Source organism: Balaenoptera physalus (genome assembly GCF_965194825.1).
Source record: "Balaenoptera physalus genome assembly, chromosome: 3".
Classification (NCBI taxonomy): Eukaryota; Metazoa; Chordata; class Mammalia; order Artiodactyla; family Balaenopteridae; genus Balaenoptera; species Balaenoptera physalus.
Genome location: NC_138890.1, coordinates 81,737,871 through 81,760,150, shown reverse-complemented (window position 1 = coordinate 81,760,150; position 22,280 = coordinate 81,737,871). Strand labels below are relative to the sequence as shown.

The following is a 22,280-nucleotide window of genomic DNA, read 5'->3' as shown; positions in this document are numbered from 1 at the left end:
GTCAGAAGTACTTGATACAGGTCAGGCACTCAAACAACATTCGTGAAGTACAGGAATGAATGGGTAGAGCGAAGATGGATGGATGGGTAGAAAGTCAAGTACTTCAGCAGCAAACACTGTCATCACTGAAGTATTCTGCCGAAATGGAATTAATTGTCCATCTCCCGCTGGGAAGAACACCGTGGGCCATATTTCTTAGTCGTACAGCTAAATTTGAACAAATGTAGGTATTATGTGAATAGATTAGGCAGTGTATGATGACTAAGCCTCTATATTCCTATGCATTAAAATTATCCTTATCTAAGGTGTGGGCAAAAATTTATGCTGTGATATAGAAATTATATCAAATGTGGAAATTTTAGAGTACCAGTTTTATATAAGTCTAAGGAGAACAAGGTAGGTTGGCAACAGAGAAAGCAGTGACCAAGAGGATAGGAACTGAGCCCTAAAGATGGGAGGAGAAAATAAGTCTACAGGACATGTTTAACGTTTAGACTGGAGATACGCATATGGGAGTCCACAGCGTTCTGGGTCTGTGTGGGAGCCGCTCTTCAGTCTTTGAAGATCCAGGTCAGATGCTGTTTTCTCTGGGAAACCTTCCTGACTGTGTAGTCATTCCTTTCTCTGCAATCCCCAGGGCTTCGTACTGCCTTGCAATTATATTCCTCCTTTTGCAAGAGCAAGAATCTAGCATATGTTAGCAGTCAATCAATGCTTGTTCATTATAGGCCAGGAACTGTGCTAGTTTCTTTCAAATAAAGCATCTTATGCAATCCTTGCAGCAACCTCTTCATTCTCATCATACATACGAGGACCTTGAGCTAAGTGTGATATGTGTGGTAAGAGGGAAAGGCTTCAAACCAGAGGTCTCCAGACAACAGGTTCACTGCTGTTTCCGCCATAGCAGCTCCACTCTCTCGAGCAGTGCTTTATAATAGGAGAATTTTAGACACGTGTGAAATGTAAACATTTTTAGTAGCCGTGTTAAAAAAATGAAATGGGTGAAATTAAATTTTTGTAATAATATTCCATTTTAGAATAGTTTTAGAGTTACAGAAAAGTTGTGAATATAGGTAGAGATTCCTGTATACCCTGTACCCAATTTCCCCAACACTAACACCTTACATGAGTGTGGTATATTTGTGACAACTAATAAATCCATACTGATATATTATTATTAAGGAATATCTGTGCTTTATTCAGATTTCCTTTGTTTTTACCTAGTGTCCTTTTTCTGTTCCAGGAGCCTATCCAGGATATTCATCATGTCTCCTTAGCTTCCTTTATGACAGTTTCTCAGACTTTCTTTGCTTTGATGATTTTGACAATTTTGAGGATACTGGTCAGACATCTTGTAGAAAGTTCCTGAATTGAAGTTTGTGTGATGTTTTTCTCCTGATTATACAGGGATTGTGATATTATTGTCTGTAATAAGATATATATATATATTTGATCTTCGTCCCATTTCTGGCAGAGCTCCTAAAACCCTTGGAATTTCCTAAGTGATAAGAGCAATAGAGGTGTCTCGTGGTAACAAACCCCTTTCTACCACACCTCCGTTTATGTTAATGAGGTGACTTTGGGAAAGCATCTAAGGGTGGGGGCTTGTTGCCAGGGGAACCAACCATGTGATTGGAGGGTTGGAATTTCAGTCCCACCCCCGACCTCTAAGGAGGGGAGGGGGCTGGATGTTGATCTCCAATGTCCAATGATTTACTCAATCATGCCTTACAATGAGCCTCCATAAAAACCCAAAGGAAGTGGTTCAAAGAGCTTCGAGGTTGGTGCAGCAGAACTCATCCACTTGCCCCAAACTCCGCGAGGACTGAAGAATCTGGCTGTTCAGTCCTGTCCTTTAATATATTTTGTAATAAATTGGTAATCTAGTAAGTAAAATGTTTCTCTTGAGTTTTGTGAGCTCCTCTAGCAAATTAATCGAACCCAAGAAGAGGGTAGTTGGAATCTCAGATCTATAGCCGGTTGGTCAGAAGCACAGGTAACAGTGGGGACTTGTGATTGGTGTCTGAAGTGGGGTGGGGGAGGGCTCAATCTTATAAAACTGTGCCCTTAATCTGTCAGATCTGATGCTATCTCCAGGTAGATAGTATTAGAATCGAGTTAATTGCTTGAGGGCAGTGTTGCAAAGCACACGTGTCATAGGGGTTGTGGGTGTTGGGGAGAAGACCACTGAAGTATATTGCCATTCTCATCACATCCTATCAAAGGTATATGCTACCTACATGACTTACCACAGATGATCTTAACGTTGATCACCTGTCAGGTTTCTCCACTGTACAGTTACTCCCCCAGCCCTTTCTATACTGTACTCTTTGGAAGGAAGGCTTAAGGGGTGGGGAGTTACGTTCTGTTTCCTTGAGGGGGGAGTATTTACATAAACCATTTGGAATTCCATGTGAGAAATTTATCAATTGTCCTTCATTTCTTTCTTTATTGAAAATAAATAAAAGCATCATTTATCTATAGCAGTATAGATACATGACTATTTAATAAAATTAGTTTAGATATATATTTTGTTTAACCCCATAGATAAAAAATTATCGTTTCAATTCGTAATCAATATGAAACATTTATGAGATATTTTTCATTTTGTTTTCATAAAAAGTCTTCAAAATCTGGCATGTAACTTACACTTATAGCACATCAAATTTGGATGTTAAATTTTCATCAGCAATTCTTGATCTAGATTTAGATTTCATAAAATTTGCAGTTGAAAAAGTAGATTCACACACCCAAGTATCTAAACATACCTAAAATTTTTTCAGTAATTAAAGCAGGTGCACAAAAGTCATTTTCCTTTAATATTTGCATCTATTTGACAAAATTATTTTTCTTAAAGAAGAATTGATTTGACATAGTTTCAAAACTATGTCCAAGTTAATTAAATTCACTAACTCCTGTGTCAGCTCAGTATTATCGCCATCAAATTCTACAATATTGCATAAAATGAAAAGCATCTTTAAATTTATCACAATTAACAAAGCATTATTCAACTATTCAATTTTTCTTTTAGTTTTGGCAGCAATTTATCTAACACTGTTGGTTATGATTAAAATCTTTACTAAATCGATTCATATTGGAAATAACTGCAAAGTAAGTATTATTGAATTTTACTATGAAAAGCTTCTATTTCACCACAAATTCCTATACTGTACTGCTAGGTCGCAAATTAGTTTTACTTTCTTTGGAGCATCAAATTTAGCTCATTTATATGCAGTGTAATATCAGTGAGGAAACATAAATCACACTTATTTTTTGTAGCATGAAGCATATTGCCATTTTTTTGTCTTTGATTATTGAATATTTGGCAAGCATTTCTTTTGTTTCAAGAAAATCTTGAATTAGAATTAACATTATAGCAAATCTCTGTAAAACTCTTCCACAACTCAATCCATGAGCATTTGCAAAGAATAAAGATCATTAAATTGTTTTCTATTTCTTTTAACAGTTTCACAAATGGATGATTTTTCATTTGCTATGTACAGAATGATTTTAAGAACTCTATAGATGACATTTTTCATGAAGTCTGCCTCGGAAAACTGATGACAGATACTTTCAATGTGTATCATACGTTAGTATAAAACAGTAAAGGAAACACCAGTCTCTTGTTTTAAAATTCCCATAAATCCAGATTGTTTTGACCTATAATATAGCTAGAACAATGTCTGTCATAATAGGAACTAATTTTTTTCATATCCAGCTAAAATTCTTAGATAATTTTAAAAGATTAAAAAATACCTATGCCATGAATTGGGTTTTTTAGGCTGGGAAATAACAATTTTTTTTGTATTTTTGGAAGTCCTTGGAGATAAAATACAACCAAAATATTAATCAGGCAGTGACATATTATATAACTCAATAAGTAATGAAAGCTTGCAATTTAAAAAATTTTGAATCAGTTAATCTTTAATATTGTTTGTAAGATCTTGGATTCTATGTGCAATCATTTGGTGGCTTAACTGAAGATCTTTCACTTTTTGTAAAACATCCTTTAAACCTTGTTCCTCATAGTTTTATTTATTTACTTATTTATTGAAGTATAGTTGATTTACAGTGTTGTGTTAATTTCTGCTATACAGCAAAGTGATTGTTATACATATATATACATTCTTTTTCATATTTTTTTCCATTATGGTTTATCACAGGATATTGACTGTAGTTCCCAGTGCTATACAGTAGTACCTTGTTGTTTATCCATTCTATATATAATAGTTTGTATGTGATAACCACAGATTTTTTTCCTCATAGTTTTCTGATAAAATTTTAATAACAAATAATAATTTATTTTACTATGTCTTCATCTAAAAATGGTGTTCTATTTTGTATAAGGATCCAAATGGATATGTAGCTGGTCAGACTTACAAACTCACTTACACTCACTCACTTACACAAACTCACTCACTCACTTACAAACTCAGATGCCACTGAAAAATCATTTAAAACTTTATTGGACATTAAATCTGATGTCAGTAAACTAATCTCACTGAATACTTTTTGACAGTTTCAAATTTTTTATCAAATTAACAACGTATTTGCTGAAAATGGCTCTCAACTTTGCCTGCTTAATTTTGTAGAATTTTTTTAAGACAGCAAAGAAGCGGATTTTTCATTTTGCTCTGCTGCAGCAAATTGTAATTGTCATTCTTTGTGAAAACTCTGACATATTCTTCCAGTCTCTTTTTCCTTCCTACTGTTACAGTCATAATACTAACTCCTAATTTCCACTTGATTTTGTATGAGTAGTATGTCTTCATTTTAAATTTGAAAAATTTTCCATACTTATTTTTTTGTACTAGAAATGTGATTTAATTCTATTATGTTTTTTTAAAAAAGTAATTTAATTATCAAGTGGACTTCCATAGATATCACTGTAATTTATGCTGTCTATATAAAATATTCAAATAAACATATTACAATGTTACATCAGTCCATAGGAAAAAAAAAATTATTCAAACTGAACCAAACTGTTGACACCTAGGAGATTGGTCGTGCATTTCCATGTATGCTCGAAATGGCGCATGAGCCAGAAACACGCACTACCATACAATAATTATATCCTACAAAATGCAGTGATTAAAGCAAAATGTAATCTGCTAAAACAGTAGTGTTTAATGGAAACAGTTTACACTGCTTTAATTTTTTAATTTAAACATTAAATAAAAATTCAGTTCTTCAGTCACACTGACTATATTGTAAGTGTTCAATTGCCACATGTTTCTGGTGACTACCATATTGACAGAGCAGCTCTACAAGCTACAGTCTGAATGGCCTGACTTTTACTCCAAGGTCAAGGTCTAAAGAGAAGCAAGCCCTTAATCCCTTAACTAGGGGCTGAAAAAATAACTAGAAATAACTTATAGAAGCTTTCTGCCTCAATACGTTTTGTGTAGTTTTGTTACAAGGGAAAAGTAAGAGAAAAACAGAAAAAGAAAAAGAGGTTGAGAAGCACATATCCATAAAGTAATGGTACTTAATAGCTGATAGCTCATTGGAGGTATATTTCCCTGCCTTTTACGCCAGAACTCATCCTAAGGCAGGAGGTGTCTGATAGCAGATATACATCATTGGATTTTAGGTTGTAAAAGAGAAATTTGACTTGCCCTATGAATGGATGCTGATGAAGGGGAAAAAGATTTGGACCTATTTTCCAGAAGGACCTTGTAAAAATCAGAGCCAGACCATGAAGGTATGCATTGCCTTAGGTGGGCCCAGGGTCTCTCACTGGACATGTTCAACTACAGATTGAGTACAGAATCTAGGGCATTCCAGCATCAGATGGAAAAATAGATTTAGATGACCCAGAAAGTCCACTCCAATCTTTAGATTTTGTGAGTCATAATCAGCAAGGCATAATTGGCTCTTTTTCTCTTTCAAATTAGGAAGCCACCAGGTGTTACAGCTTTTCTGTATTCTTTTTTCAGTTTGTGAAGTGGGTGGTACTTTTGTATTTCATCCTAAATCTTAACCAGCAGAACTGTTCTGGCCACATAGATAAGCACAATCCTTTGACAATTTCTCTATTGACTAATACATGACTCACTTTGCCTCTATTTATGGACTTATTTTCTTCTTACTCCCAGAGAAGATTTGAAGTAGCTCACAGTAAAAACAATATACTTAGGCACTTTAGAAAACAGGGTCTAACAAATGATTGTATCAGGTTACAATAGTCGTTATTTCCAAAGAGAGAAGAATCCAGCTCCCCTATGTCTTTTTTATAAGATTGATTGGTGACTTGAGCCCAAGGTGTTTAAATTTAAATCAGCAGTCTCTTAATGACATGAATGAGATGATCTTACTTTTAAAACATAGTTGCAGATTAAATTATCCGAACACTGGAAGAACTCGCTGCCCATCCTTGAAGCTCTATTTCTCAATGTAAATGAATAGCCAAAGTCAAAACAGAGGAAAGTAACGTGACAAATTTCAAATTAATTTTGCCCAAATGCACAGTGTTTTCACATATTTAATGGATTTAATGCACAGCCATTCTAAGCAAGAATCTGCTTTATTAGAAAACCACATCAAATCTGACCCAATATAATTAAAATTGTCTACTGCTACTGTGTGAGTAATGTAAGATGTGTTTAATTCATTGATTTACTCTAAGGGTCTCAAGCTAGTATTTTAAAAATAACATTTCAAAGTGATGTTTTACATTTAGAATTCACTCCCCTTTTATCCTTCCATAATCAATAAAATGAGGATGTTGGGCTAGATAACCTCTGATGCAGTGCTCTTTGTAATTAATAATTTTCAATATTTCTTCTCTCCTTGCCTCTTTCACGAAAGAATCTACCTTATTTTCTACCCTAGAGAAGTCTTGTGGTTCCCCACCCCATGCCACCCTTCAGCCTTCACCTATAATCTGTAATGGTCCCCCTGACCATTCTTTGTTGTGACCACTACATACATGTAGTTTACCCAGAGAGACACACACACCCATCTCTACATAATGAGGCAGAGGTAGAAACTGCAGAGAGAGAAAAGACAAGGCACAGCTCCAGAGTGGTTGAGTCCCCAGAGGGAGAGATGAACAGCAGTATCAATGTGTGGTTAAAACTTACAAAGTAATAAAAAGCAGGATTCCTGTCCACATTTCCCCCCAATTGTTCCAGTGGGCAGTTGCTACAGAGATCAGTCAATGCCTGTCCAGGAATTCTCTTCCACTGAGCTCTTGTACCCCATGTGATTCTTCTCAACATCCAAATCCTTCTTTTGCTCTTTACCCCTCAGGCAACTGCTATTAGGTACTGAACCAAGACTTCTTTCCATTCAAGGATTTCTGCCTTTGTTCTCTTTTTCTAACAAACTTGAATGTCCTCTACTGTCCTAATGTTCTATATTTCAACTTATATTCTAAAGCCAAAGAGGCAGGTGGCTTAAGAATAAAATATGTGGCTCCCCTATTCAGATTTCTCACTCTCCTTTTTCTTCTACTTGCTTCCATGGCATAAGAAGCTTTGCTAATTTTAACTCGAAAGTGGTTTCTTCTTTCAGTTCTCTTCAATTGTATAGGTTGTCATGAAGGTTGATAAGTTTGAGGGCAGGTTGTAAGAGTTCAGTGAAATGCATTTTCTTGGTGTAGGCTGAGAGGTTGAAAATGATCAAATCAGAATGAATTAATTGGATAGAGAAAGAAGCAATGTGCAGATTGAGGTAAGATATAATCAATAGAGAAAACAGATCTTAAATTAGGTTGGGGTACACTGGAATGAGTTTCTAGGGCAGTGTCCTTGTATCCGTGGGGTGCTAGGGAATGAGTAGAGGCAGAGAAGGAGAGATTTAGGTGAATTCTTTGAGAAGCTATCCATTTCATTTTTATTCAACAAATATTCACTGAATTTTTATGTGTGTCAGTAGTGTACTGAACAAAACCACAGTGCATGTAATAGACACAGCCCTGTTCTATGAAGCTTACTCTTTGATATGAAGATCGACATTAAATAAATGGGCTACAAATAAAGTATGTAATTGCAGAGTTATTCACTCTGCACACAGAAAGTGATTCTGACCATTTGGAAGACAACATACATCTCAAAGAAACTTACCTCTCTCCAAAGGACATGAGAAGGTGTCTGTTGGTTTCAGAATTAACATTAAGATGCCACAATACAAGTGCTCAATTGTCCTGGTATGACTCCTAACTCTACCTACCTATGTTGCCTTGAGCATGTTATTTAACATTATGAATCCACTCACTAATTTGAAAGTGACAACAACCTACCTCACGATATTGTTCTAAATACATAATGAAATCATTTATGAAGTGTCCAGTAGAAAAGTGGTAGGTAATACCATAAATGAATGTTTGACAAAACAGTCACAGTGCTTAGTCACATAACCAAATTTTTCATTTAGCAGAAACATATGCTAGCAAATGTAAAATAGGTAGCTAGTGGGAAGCAGCCGCATAGCACAGGGAGATCAGCTCAGTGCTTTGTGACCACCTAGAGGGGTGGGATAGGGAGGGTGGGAGGGAGATGCAAGAGGGAGGAGATATGGGGATGTATGTATATGTATAGCTGATTGACTTTGTTATAAAGCAGAAACTAACACACCATTGTAAAGCAATTATACTCCAATAAAGATGTTAAAAAAAAAAAGTGACCCTCTCTAAAATTTTGGGTCCAAAAAGGATTTGCAGGGAAGAGAAAAATGGTAGACCATGGGTCTCTGTTTAAGAAAATAGTTGTACTGATACTTGCACCAAAGAATTTTTAATAAAACCAAGTCAACAGAATTTTAAGCGGCTACTGTTGATGTGTCAAAGATGAATAACAAGCTTTTTTGGACCCAAGAAGTCTAAAATTGGTTGAGGGGGTTGCTGTAAGACAAATATTCTCAAAATAATAATTTTTGATATTTCTTTTATGTAGCCTGCATATTTTTCTTTCCAGTTTCCTTCCCCCACAACCTCAGAGAATAGGGCTGTGACAGTGTATCAGTTAGGTAGTGCTGCCTAACAAACTACCCCCAAACTCAGTGACTTAATATAATAATTATTTCCACTCATGTGTCTGCTGTCAAACTGGGGATCTGCTGATAGGGGCTGAGCGCAGTCAGCTAGGCAACTCTGCTTCAAACTGAGGGTCCAGCTGGACATGAGTTTTTGATATGGGTTGTGCTTACTTTTGCTGCCTGAATATTCATTTTGGGGCACAGCATGAAGGGACATCAGCTACTCTGTGAGGGACCTTTTTCATGGCACTTGCAGAGGCATGAGATTGCAAGCAGAAATACATGATGTAGTGAAAGCCTAGGCCAGCACTGGCATGCTGTTACTTCTGCCCATAGGCTGTTTGGCCAAAACAAATCACACAACCAGATCCAAAATCAAGAGGCAAGGAAATACACTCTACTTCTTGAGACCAAGACACTGCTTTCTCAGCTGACAAATATTAGGGATTCTAAAAGTAGGATGGGATTTATGTGCAAGATAAGAACATGCACATCTAATTTTAAAGAATTTTCACTGATAGATCAATAGGAGAAAAAGAAGAAAATGGTAAGGAAGTATTATTGAATTATGAATTTCTCCATGAGAAATTCTAACATACCTTTCAGAGTTTTGAAAGATTCCTTTGCTCAATTGTTAAGCACCGCTGGATAGTATTTTGAACATTTCAAAATAAACTGTTTCAGTGGAGCTGAAATGTACTAATTTTGAATACTTAGCCATCTGAAGCATTCGATGTTTAATTACAGTTAAAAACTCATGAATGAACAGTATGAGGCAGTTTTTCTTTCCAGTGGATCCCAATTGTCTTTGTCTTTATTTTCAGTAGAGAAAAAAAAGACAAAAGATGCCAGTGGTCATATTGTCCTATTTCTTGGGCTTTGTTCTTTTCTTCTCTTTTTGTGGAAGCTGATCTTAAAAACATTGTCAAACCTTGCCAAGATCCCTGTCTCATTTCATAAAACATCAACTATAAACGCAAGTCTATCTGTTACGTAAAATAACAATAGTCATAGGAAAGTATTTTATTATGTCAACTTCATTTAAGGTCAGTTTCCTCAAAGCTTAGGAGTTTATATTTCTTTTGGAGCATATTCCTCCCTGTTCAATCTATTTAACACTCTTAATAACTAACCACAGTCATAGACATAAAAGAAATGATGGCTCTATTTTCAGTATGAGAAGCAAAATTATAACAATTGAGCTAAAAGTTAAGAGGTTTTAAAGAAATTAATCAGATGAGCTACTATATTTAAAATTTCATAGCATTTATAACATTACAGATTTTAGGCATCTCGTTTTTCCATTCTCTCCTGAACATACTAAAGCTCAGTAAAAGCCAACTCGGTAAACACTATTTAATGCCCCTAAGGTATGTGCAACCCTGGTCAGATAGTGTAGAACTTGTAGATCTAGTTTAAGACCCTTCCCTGCCATTGAAGAGCTTGCAGTCTGGCTGAGAAGCAGAGAGACTGGTATGAAATAGTCAACTGCAAATCTAGCAGTATATTATATGCTACATTACTCAGGATTAAAGGTAATCTCCCCTTCTCCACCCTATTTTAATTAGCTCTGTCCTCACCATCTGTTATTATCTCTTAGCACACCTTGCTTATAACCCTCAGAGCATCTATCATAGCCTGTGATTCTATATTTGTATGCTTGCTTATTGCCTGCTACCCCCATTAGATCAGAAGCTCTGATAGCAGGTGCCTCGTCCCATTGATCCGCTGATATTAACACCCTGTGCTTAGCGGTAAGGGCCAGCATCTGTAAATACTGTTGAGTGGATGACTAAGTGAAGGAGTGAAATAAAAAATAAATGAATAAATATCACTGCCTGAATAAAATTAGAAGGTTTCAGTTTGATTTGGTGCATTAGTTGGAAGCACATAGTTTTGGGGTGTTGTTTTTGCTGTTGTTTGGGAGGTGGTATGGTAGACAGAAGAGAAAAGGGCGGTCAGGGAAGCAGATGTGGAAGAACTGTGTGTGTGACCATCCTCCTTCTCTGCTACCCTAGAGATGCGAGTCCACGCTTCGAGGAGCAGAGAGTGAGGCTGTGGCCATCCCGATCTCGGGCTTCTTGTTCTCACAGGTAGGTCTTTGGGAGTCAAGTGTGTCATAAGAAGAGTTCCTCGTTACCGAGCATGCAGTCGTAATAGCAGTTACTGCCTACAGAGCACTTGCAATGTGCTGCAGCCTGTGGCTAAGGACTTCTACAGTGTAATATCTGAACAGCAGCCCCAAGAGGTAGATAATATTACCAAACCCATTTTCCATTCCTTTAGCCCCTCAGGATCAGGAGGGGCTAAAGGGTACCAAAGCATCTGTGCTGGGATTTGAACCCAGGTCTTGCTCTAAGAGTGCATGCTCCTAGCCCATGCCTCTCTCAAGGAAAAGAGAAAGGAAATAAAAATATTCTCCTGATTAATTTCATTTGGTTCCCTTTCTTGTGCATGAAGACAACTTTGGGACAGGCATTTATGCATTCATTCAATCCATCAATAGTTATTGAACATCTAGGTCCTTTAAGATACAAAAAATTCACTCATTCACCTGGTCAAATAGTTCCTGAACACCCCATTACGTGCCAGGTACAGTTCTAGGTGCTTATACTTTATCAGTAAGTTACAGTTAAAGACTCCTACACTCATAAAATTTATATTTTAGGTAGGGAGATAAACCATCATCAATAAACAAAATAATAAGTAAATTATATTGTGTTTTAAGAGGTGTTAATTGAAATGGAAAAACAAAGGTCAAGGGGCCTGGCCAAGGGGCTCAAGGAAGGAGGAAAGCCAGGTTGTACACGTAAACAGGGATTTCAGATGAGACCTCAGCAACAAACTGACATTTGAGCAAAGATGTGAGGAAGCAGGGAGTGAGCCATGAGGATCTCTCAGAGAAGAATGTTCCAGGTCAAAGGAACAGCTGGTCCAAAGGCCTTAAGGTGGAGTAAGGACAATGCCTTCCAGGAGTTCACACTCTTGTGGCAAAAAAACTAATAAACAAACAAAGTAATTATAAATCATTGTCGTTGAGGGTAATCTTAAAGAGAAGGTGTGCCTCATGCGATGAGATCACAGAAGCAAAGGAACTGAGTGCCCAGGGGCATTTGGAAGAGCCTTGCTGAGCAGGTGGTGTTTTCATTCCTTTCCTTAAATACAGGAAGTATTCAGGAGGATGGGGAGGGCTGCCAGAGGCAGAGGAGTAGGTCAGTGGAGCACTGCACATTCAGGAAGAAAGAGGAGCTTTGCCTGGTGCCTAAAGGGGACAAAGGAGGTGATGGGTTAGAAAGGTGAACTGGGGTCAGATCATCAAGAGCCTTGCTTACCACTAGAAGAACATTTCACTTCTTGAAGATGGTGTGGAGGCCCTGAGGGATTTAAGAGGGAGTGTGTTTTTATAGGTAAGAAAATTGAGGCTCCTGAGAAGGTAAGAAACTTCCAGGAGAGGGCCACAGAGCTACTAAGTGGTGGGTCCAAGACTCAAGCCCAAGCTTGCCTGACCTCTGAACCTTGATGACACCAGAACTCCCCCTACATATGTAAGGGTGTGATGTTAGTTACTGCAGAGCAGTTAACTTTGTGAAGTGGGTGCTGTTCTGGTTAGGGAAACCTGGTCAGTGGTTACCTGCCTTGTCTTTGGGAGGTGCAGAATCCACTTTGCCTAGCTCTCTACTTTTCCAAGGAACCCAAAATTTATGTCACCAGTTATTTTACTAACGTTTACATTACAGGCAGAAGTGGCTGTAATATATCTCCCTTTTAGTAGTTGAATACATGGTGTTATAGGTATATTGACTTCACTGAAGTCACCTGGCAAGTCACTCCCAGACCTGTGTGAGAACAAGACCAAACAACCTCAAATAAAGATACACCATGAATGTACCCAGTCGACAGGAATATGTTAGGCCCTTTTTTCAGGAGTTAGAGCTACATGTAAAAACAGTTATGTTGAACAAACTTAAATTTGGTGTTTAATTTTTTTTTAATTTATTTTTTAAATACATTTATTTATTTAGTTATGGCTGCGCTGGGTCTTTGTTGCTGCGTGCGAACTTTCTCTAGTTGCGGCGAGCGGGGGCTACTCTTCATTGCGGTGCGTGGGCTTCTCATTGCAGTGGCTTCTCGTTGTGAGCACAGGCTCTAGGCGCACGGGTCTCAGTAGTTGTGGCACGTGGGCTCAGTAGTTGTGGCTCACGGGCTCCAGAGTGCAGTCTCAGTAGTTGTGGCGCACGGGCTTAGCTGCTCCATAGCAAGTGGGATCTTCCCGGACCAGGGCTCGAACCTGTGTCCCCTGCATTGGCAGGTGGGTTCTTAACCACTGCACCACCAGGGAAGTCCAAGTTTGGTGTTTTAAATTGGAGGTGCATTGAAATTAGATGAGTAAATATTACATCAGTTATGCAAGATACTTATAGCTGGTTCTCTCTTTTTTGAAAAAGTAAATATAAAGCTACTGATATAACACATTTTTCTTTTCAGAGATGTTTTTACATCACGATTGTTAAAGAAAAGTCATGTGTTAGACTGAATGTCTTGTTTTGTTAATGTAAGTGTGAATATACATAAGCTTAAAGTAAGGCCTGCAATATTTACATCCTCTCTACTGATGTGTGCATGTTCTCTAGGGAAAGATTTATATAAGTATCAAACTTTCAGAATATACTTTTAAAATGTAAGAACATGTTCATGTTCAGTATTAGTTGTGGGAAGATAGATCATGGACCTGAGAACCAATATATTATTTAGGACAGGTAAACTGAGGTTTAAAAAAAAAAAAAAAAAAAAAGGTCTCTAGGGGACTCCCCTGGCAGTTCAGTGGTTCAGACTCTGTGTTTCCACTGCAGGGGACGCGGGTTCGATCCCTGGTTGGGGAACTAAGCTTTCAAATGCCGCGTGGCATGGCCAAAAAAAAAAAAAAAAAATCTCTAAAGCTCAGTCACTTAAAGAACAAAAAGTCGATCTCTTTCTCATCTTAGGTTCAGGCTGGGAATTCAGATGTAGGGAAGCTCTCCTCCATGCTTTGATTCAGAAATCAAGGCTGCTGGCTGCTTTGACGTCTTTAACGTGTGGCTTCCAGGTGGTCCTGAGTGTTGCCACTGCAGTCTGTCTGAATGGGGAAAGAGCGTGGCGGAGCACGCTTGGATGTTGTTTATGGGTCTGGTCTGGAAGGAGCACACATCACTTCCACTAATATGTCCAGGGAGAGAGTTCAGCCACATGCCACACCTAACTGCAAGGGAGGCCGGGAAATGTAGTTGTGCCCCCAGAGAAGGGGAGAGTGTATTTTGATGGACAGCTAGAGGGCTCTGCCTTAACTGCTTACAGCTTTTTATTGTTTTTTGGTATGCTGATGGGAGAATGATTCCATTAGCAAAAAAGTATCCCCCCTTTATTTGCTACAGATTCTGTGCACTAAACATTCATACTCAAGAAAGCCAAGTCTCATGGGTATCGGCTTGCTTGACTTACATTTCTCACTTTATTAACTTTCCCATAATTTATATCAGTTGAATTATAGGTCTTATTCACATTCAGGGTGATACCAATTTGCAATTATTAACCACTGATTCTCAAACTTCAGCAGGCTAAAATCAGAATTTTTTAGACTTCAGATGAGAATCACCTGGAGGGCTTGTTAATGCGCAAATTGCCAGGCCTCAGTCCCAGGAGTTTCCTATTTAGTAGGTTGGAGCCGCCCTGATTATTTGCACTTCTAACAAGTTTCACGTGATGTTGATTTCGCATCCGGGTCCACGCACTTTAAAAACCACTGCCTTGCCCTCTACTAAGGTGCCTGAGTCTTTCTCCGGCGGGCGTTCTCTCCCATCGTCTTACATCAAAACCAGCGTTCTCTGACCCCCCCAAAGGACGTGAAGAGATATCTGCCCACCTTCTGTAAGACAAAACTGAAGTTCTTCTTGAGCTGGTAAGTGTTTTTGGTTAAATGTTTTAGTCTCGAATTGTGCTTTGAATCACTTTTAATTGGAGGGGTAACTATGACTTGTTTTATCGCAGCTCTGAAGGGTAACTGGTAGCCTGCTACTCCTCTACCCCAGAATTCTTTTTCTTTTGCTTGGGTTTTCTTGTTGCGCTGTCTGAATTCCAGTGTTGCTGTCCACTGGCTAACAAATGATATTTAAACAGCCTTACTCAGAGGCTGCAATGCGTTGCTTTCATCTCTGTAGGAAGTGAAATACAAGTCAGCGTTACTTGGGAAGTTGTGTTTGTTGTATCAAATAGCTAGCTGGTCTGGGACTTTTAAGAAATGTTTTTAAGTTAACAACCTAATAATCTTTGGGATAAGTAAAAGAATGCATTTTTTATGGTTTGACATCTTTACTTTCACTTTTATTACTTGAAATAATAGGCTTGCTATTGGTTGCTTCAGGTTGCCTATATAACCCCAAATTAATCACACATTAAAATTTGTTGTTCTTGTTGTTGCTACTCAAAGAGTTATCTCGGGCAAACAGGAGTCTACATGAACTACAGTCATATCCTTTGACCCAATTTGTCTGCTTACTTCTCTTGGTGATTTCACAGTAAGACACAACAGGTGCAAATCTGCCTGGGGCAGGAAAGTGCAAAACAGATTTGAGACAACAGTTTTAAGTCTTACAGGTAATTAACTCAGCACGATTTAGCTGGATTTAGCTGGATTTGTACCGAGTGGTTGTTTGCTCATGCTGAGAAAAATAATGCTTCGTCCCTTTCATCAGTGGATCTCAGAATGCTTCACAAACGTTAATTAATGCTTATCACACACCCCATCACCCCCATTTCTAGATGAGAAAACTGAGTGATAGGAGCCAGCAGAGTCATTAGCCTGCAGCCCTGAGGCTGGGTGCAGTGAAGTGAAGGGCGGAAGACTCATTCGGTCTCCTGACCTTGGGGTCATGCTTTTTCCTGTCGCCACATCTTAAACTTGGACAACCAAGTCTAGCCCTTGCGTCAACCTAACCTGTTCAAAACACAAGAAAAAAGTGGGAATTGGGGAAAGATATGTTGTTACTTTTTTTTTTTTAAAGTATTTTTTAAAATTAATTTTATTTATTTATTTATTTATTTATGGCTGTGTTGGGTCTTCGTTTCTGTGCGAGGGCTTTCTCTAGCTGCGGCAAGCGGGGGCCACTCTTCATCGCGGTGCGCGGGCCTCTCACTGTCGCGGCCTCTCTTGTTGCGGAGCGCAGGCTCAGTAGCTGTGGCTCACGGGCCTAGTTGCTCCGCGGCATGTGGGATCTTCCTAGACCAGGGCTCGAACCCGTGTCCCCTGCATTGGCAGGCAGATTCTCAACCACTGCGCCACCAGGGAAGCCCCTGTTGTTACGTTTTATACAGATAAATCCTGAAAGGAGTGTGGGTGTGTAAGCACAGGTGTGTATGCTTCTGAACACATATCTAACCTTGAGATAGGATTCTTTCGTGCTTAGACAGCATTCTGTAAGTTTATTGGACTTTTTGCCCTGTGGAGAGGGTGACCAGTGAATGCCCTGGAGTAGGAACGGTCACCTTTTTTGCATATGTTAGGTCATGAGTTAGCTGGGAACAGAGGCTCACCTCAGGGAGGGGCTACACCTCAACTCAGCTTTCCACGGGACAAGAAGCTTTCCTCCCTGAATGGAAGGGGTACAGTTAACTCAACTTCACAGCAAGTGCCAGCACCTGGCATTCCCAAGTAGCTCCCTGAAAAGCAGGTGCCTGGCCCAGGCTGCCTGTCCGCCGCTTGCAAGGCTACTCTCCCACTGGTCTTAGGGAAAGGGAGAGCAGCAGTGGGGTGGGCTCCTCTCACGGAGCATACCTCGAGGGTGGCCCTGTGTGGGCGCACCTCTACTGGCCGGGCACCCCTCCCTACAGGGAGACCTGTGCGCCTTCTCAGGGCTCTCCTTCGAGTTCCAGCTTGCACCAGGTGACACTGCTGGTGTTTGCCCCGGCCCTTAGCGCAACAAGCCCATTCTAGGAGGTAGAGAGAGTTCTTGATTCTCATTTGGGCCCTCAGTTCGGGCATCTACATCAAACAGTAGGAATGTTTTTGTCTTTGAAGATGAGGACGAAGCAATTGAGAGTCCAAACTCTGTGCATTTTACAGGGCATCAACATTAGCATAGTATACATTTAATTAACATTTCATGTATACATCTATAAACACACCCACATGTGTAGTAGTGGACATTGAGCAACTTCAGGTTTTCCCTATGAAAAAGCCTTCAGGGGCTTCCCTGGCGGCGCAGTGGTTGAGAATCTGCCTGCTAATGCAGGGGGCACGGGTTCGAGCCCTGGCCTGGGAAGATCCCACAGGCCGCGGAGCAACTAGGCCCGTGAGCCACAACTACTGAGCCTGTGCATCTGGAGCCTGTGCTCCGCAACAAGAGAGGCCATGATAGTGAGAGGCCCGCACACTGTGATGAAGCGTGGCCCCCGCTTGCCGCAAGTAGAGGAAGCCCTTGCACAGAAACGAAGACCCAACACAGCCAAAAATAAATAAATAAATAAATTAATTAAAAAAAATGAGTGTACTTAATTAAAAAAAAAAATTGTTAAAAAAAAAAAAAAAAGCCTTCAGATACCTTAAGGTGATAAGAAGCATAGTTGCTGCTCTCCTATATATCATCTGTACGTTTTTCTTTTTTGTCTGAGATTTGGGTTTCCCCTTCTATAGCTGAGGTCATTGTTGCTCTATGCTGCTCTGTAAGATGATGTAGAATTTTTATTACTGCCTCCCTGTTAGTTTGGTGGTTCTCAAGTGATAGTGTTCCTTGGAATGATCTAGAGATCTTGATTTAAAAAAAAAAAACCCAACAATTTCAGCTTCCTGGCCCCAGCTGCAGAGATGCAGGTTTAATAGGTCTGGGAGGGGCCCAAATTGCTGTGTTTTTAACCGATATGCCTAGATCATTCAAATGCATGTGGACCACACTTTGAGAAACATTAGTTGCTTTATTTTTTAAATTTCATTTATTTTTTTAAATTTATTTATTTTTGGCTGCGTTGGGTCTTTCATTGCTGTGCACGGTCATATATTATTTGTAATATATGACTTAAAATTAGATACCAACTTGCAAAGATGAGTGGGTATATACATACTCTCTTGAAATTCTTTTTTTTAAAAATAATTTTATTTATTTATTGGCTGTGTTCGGTCTTCATTGCTGCGCATAGGCTTTCTCTAGTTGCTGCGAGCGGGGGCCACTCTTTGTTGCGGTGTGCAGGCTTCTCATTCAGGTGGCTTCTTGTTGCAGAGCACGGGCTCTAGGCGCGCAGGTTTCAGTAGTAGTGACATGTGGGCTCAGTAGTTGTGGCGCATGGGCTTAGTTGCTCCATGGCATGTGGAATCTTCCCGGACCAGGGATTGAACCTGTGCCCTGCATTGGCAGATGGATTCTTAACCACTGCGCCACCAGGGAAGTCCCTAGTTGCTTTACTTTTTGCATTTGTGTATTTTGAGTACAGCCTTTGCCAAAGCTTTACTCATATAAAATAGCGGTTGCTTACTTTGTTGGTTAAACACCAAGAATAGCTTTTGCCACTTAACTGGTCTCAAAGCGTCTCTCTTACCTGATGTCCTCTCCTGCCTGTGATCTCTTTATCCTCATGTGTTCATTTTGGTACACAAAGGTAAAATAAAAAAAATGTGTGTTCTACAAGAAGCATAACTTTTGGTAGGAGTCCTAATTTAGAAATCTCCCTGTTACACATGGTCATAACACCATTAAGCACCCCTTAGGTGGCAATTAATGAGTTTTTGTTTAAATAACTAGAATGGTATGCTTTTGGGTGGCCCAGTTCTTAGGAAATGATTATTATCGATCAATCAAAAAGCTGTTTCTGTGTCTATATGTATATACATATATATAAATATACATTATACTGTACATGATAAAAAATGAATGGGCAGTCTAAGTTTAGCAAGTTTGATTCCAGTCCGTCCGTGGCAGTAGCTAATACTATATATTACTTTAGAGATGGGCAAAGTATGACCTACAGGCTAAGTCCCGTCTACGGCCTGTTTATCAAAACACAGCCAAGTCCATTTGTTTACGTATCATCTATGACCGCTTCTGTGTTACAAAGGCAGAGTAGTTTTAACAAAGGCTCTGTGGTCCACAAAGCCTGAAATACATACTACCTGGTCCTCCACAGTAGAGTTCGCCTTCACCGGCTCTACATGATATGATGGACCATTTCTGTGGTCACTGCCCACGTGGAATACACACGAGTGTAAATAAAATTTGTCCCTGTGGGGCATTATATTTCCTATTGGCCTGTCTGGAGAATTGGGATCACTCACTGGTTGAGTATTCTACTGGATTCCCTTGGGCGTAAGCGTCGCGGAGCTACATTTAAAGTACACTTGCAATAGGTTACAAAAACTTGCTATTGTGTAATGCCTCAAAGTGTCTTACACCACGGTTTTGCAAACTGTACTCTGAGAAATGCTAGTATACCTTTAGATATGACTGTGTATATAAAAAAATAAGTTTGGTAAATGATGTAATAGACTCGTAATTCTATACAATCTCTCAGATTTAATATCCTCCATTTCTAAAAAGAAAATACAGCATGGAGTGTTTTCCAAACTTTTTTAACCCAAATGGTTTTTGAGGAATAATGACTTTTGTGGGAGCATGAATTGGGACATGCTGGCGTAAGTTAAGCCCCTGCTTTATTTTGCTACAACATGGTTCTAAATAATTCTAAATAAGCAGGATTTGTCTTTCTGCACAGTTGGGTCAGGAAATTCCATCCACTTAGTTGCAGCTCTGCTCACCTTGTTGAAACACTATTAATTTGTGGCTTCGAAGTCTACATTCACACCATTCCACTGAGTAGAACTGCTCATTTTAATTGTTTTCAACACTGGTGCTGTTTAAAAAAGCAGCCTCCAAAGACTGCCTCCAGAGCTGGGTCAATTATTTAAGATGCTGATGCAGAACAGCAATACATCCTAAGAAAGATGTGCCATTAATTAACGTGTCTTCTAACTTATCATTGTCCTTCTTCCCTTCTTATCCCATTGTCAACTTTGTTTAGTTCATTAATAACTAAGGAAGAATTTTACTGCAGTGTTTGTGGTCTTATAAAAAATGTGCATTATATACAAAAAGCGTTGTTTTTTTTTCCCACCTTCCCTTGTGTGTGTGGGTGGAGGAAGTGGTGTGACACAAACGTGGAGAAGAAGCTTATATCCCATGCAGTGTTTTTTGGCTGTATTAGGAGGTATATCTTGAAATTCATCAGCGGCGTGAATTCATGATAAATATGCTTGAGCAAGGGTCTCTCGCTCTGTGTGTGTGTGTGTGTGTGTGTGTGTGTGTGTTTTGGAGGTTATGGGGACTTAGCCTCCAAAAGGACTTTTTTCCTAATCACAAATCACTTACTGTGCTTAGAACTGTGATTGTACTGCCCAGACTGATTCATCCCAAACCACTGATTCACTCAATGACTCTGGGATACACGTTACCCTTCTACTCTGAGCCAACAGTTCCCTGTTCACGTTTGGTAGTTTCTGGAGACGTTTATGAGACTTAGAGAGAATGTATTAATTTTAATACATTCAGAAGATGTTACACAGGCATTTAAACTGCTTTCTCCAAGCTAGTTCAGATGGTGATCTGGAAGCCTAACCACCTGGAGCCATAAATGAGCAGGTGTGGAATAGGCAGCTTGAACCCACTGGCTCAGGACAGACGAGTATAAAATTAACTTGAAACACAACAGAGAAATTTCACTTGTACCCTGAGACCTGAGCTCCTTCCACAGTGTTCTACAAGTGAGTTTGCTCTTCTGAAAGCAGAGCTCTAATTTGTATTAACTGTCTGTGATGTATCTGTAGGTGTCCGCCAGCAGGTGTCTATGTGGATCAAGGCAGCAGTGACCGAAGGTGTAGTGGCTGTTCTTTTTTTCCCATGCTCTCTTTGTGAGGAAGTCCTAGCATCTTAATCAGGAACAGCACATGCCTGTAGGAGTCTGATGTTTTTCTCATTATAATTCACACCTGTGCAAACAGTGCCTCAGTCCTAGGAGGTAAGCTCACCAAACACTGCTCACCAGTGCTTCTCTTTCCACTCCCTGACTTTGAGTTTTTCCAGGGGTGTGTTGGAGGTGGCTCACAAAAGACAACGCTGTGCACATCTCCTAACGCCATGTTCAGTGATGGCAGGTGGCCGCCAAGTTGGGAGTATTTGCAAATAGGGCTCTTCCCCCCAAAGAAGACCGGCTGTTAAACCTTTACTAGCACGCCACTGGGTTCTTTCTGTCTAATCTAGTCTCCCAGGACTGTTTTTTTGGCAGGTACAACTTCAGTATGTGTAGAACTCAATCTAAATTGTTCTACTTCTTTGGACTTTATCTTTGATTCATTTATCAGTATATTTATATTTGAGTACATCCTATATACTAGGCACTGTGCTAGGTTGTAGGGAAAAAATATAATGTCTTAGCCTTTAAAAAATAGATAAAATTAATAAAAGTGTCATTTTTTAATACATAAATATTTAATAAATAAATACTTGATAAAACTGGCTTTCTTATTATTTTCATAATATTGCACAAACATCACTGTTTAACTCCAGGATATTTCTATCACCCTCAAAAGAAATAGCAGGTCTCTTCGTCTCCTGTCAACCACTAGTTTTTCTCTATGGATTTGCCTATTCTACTGGACATTTCATATAAATGAAACCATACTGTAGATGGATTTTATCTGCTTTCAGTTAGCATAATATTCTCAGGATGCATCCATGTTGTAACAACATGTGTCAGTACTTTATTCTTTATGGCTGTATAACATTCCACTAAATGTACTACATATTGTCTATTTTTCTATAATGGACTATTTTCAGTGTTCGGCTATCATAAATAATGCTGCTATGAATATCCATGTATACTTGCTTTTATGACCATCTTTTTTTTTTAATTTATTTTATATTCTGGTATAGTTGATATACAATGTTGTATTAGTTCCAGGTGTACAGCAAAGTGATTCAGTTATACATATATCAGTTCTTTTTTAGATTCTTTTCCCATATAGGTTATTATAGAATATTGAGTAGGGTTCCCCATGCTATACAGTACATCCTTGTTGATCTATTTTATATATGGTAGTATATATATGTTAATTCCAAACTCCTAATTTGTCCTCCCCACCCATCTTTCTCCTTTGGTAAGCATAAGCATAGACATTTTTTTCTCTGTCTTGTGTCTGTTTCTGTTATATAAATAAGTTCCTTTGTATCATCTTTTTAGAGTCCACATATAAGTGGTATATGATATTTGTCTCTCTCTGTCTGACTTCATTT

The 22,280-nt window shown here is 39.0% G+C and overlaps 1 long non-coding RNA gene across 1 annotated transcript in view; it reads left to right on the top strand.

The window, feature by feature from the left end:
- LOC309657862 overlaps positions 1–21,893 on the top strand; it is a 28,190-nt gene extending 6,297 nt beyond the window's left edge. Inside the window, exon 2 of the long non-coding RNA XR_014261929.1 lies at positions 108–21,893. This is a non-coding gene — a long non-coding RNA (uncharacterized lncRNA). The remainder of the gene's footprint in view (positions 1–107) is intronic.
- Positions 21,894–22,280: the final 387 nt, after the last annotated feature.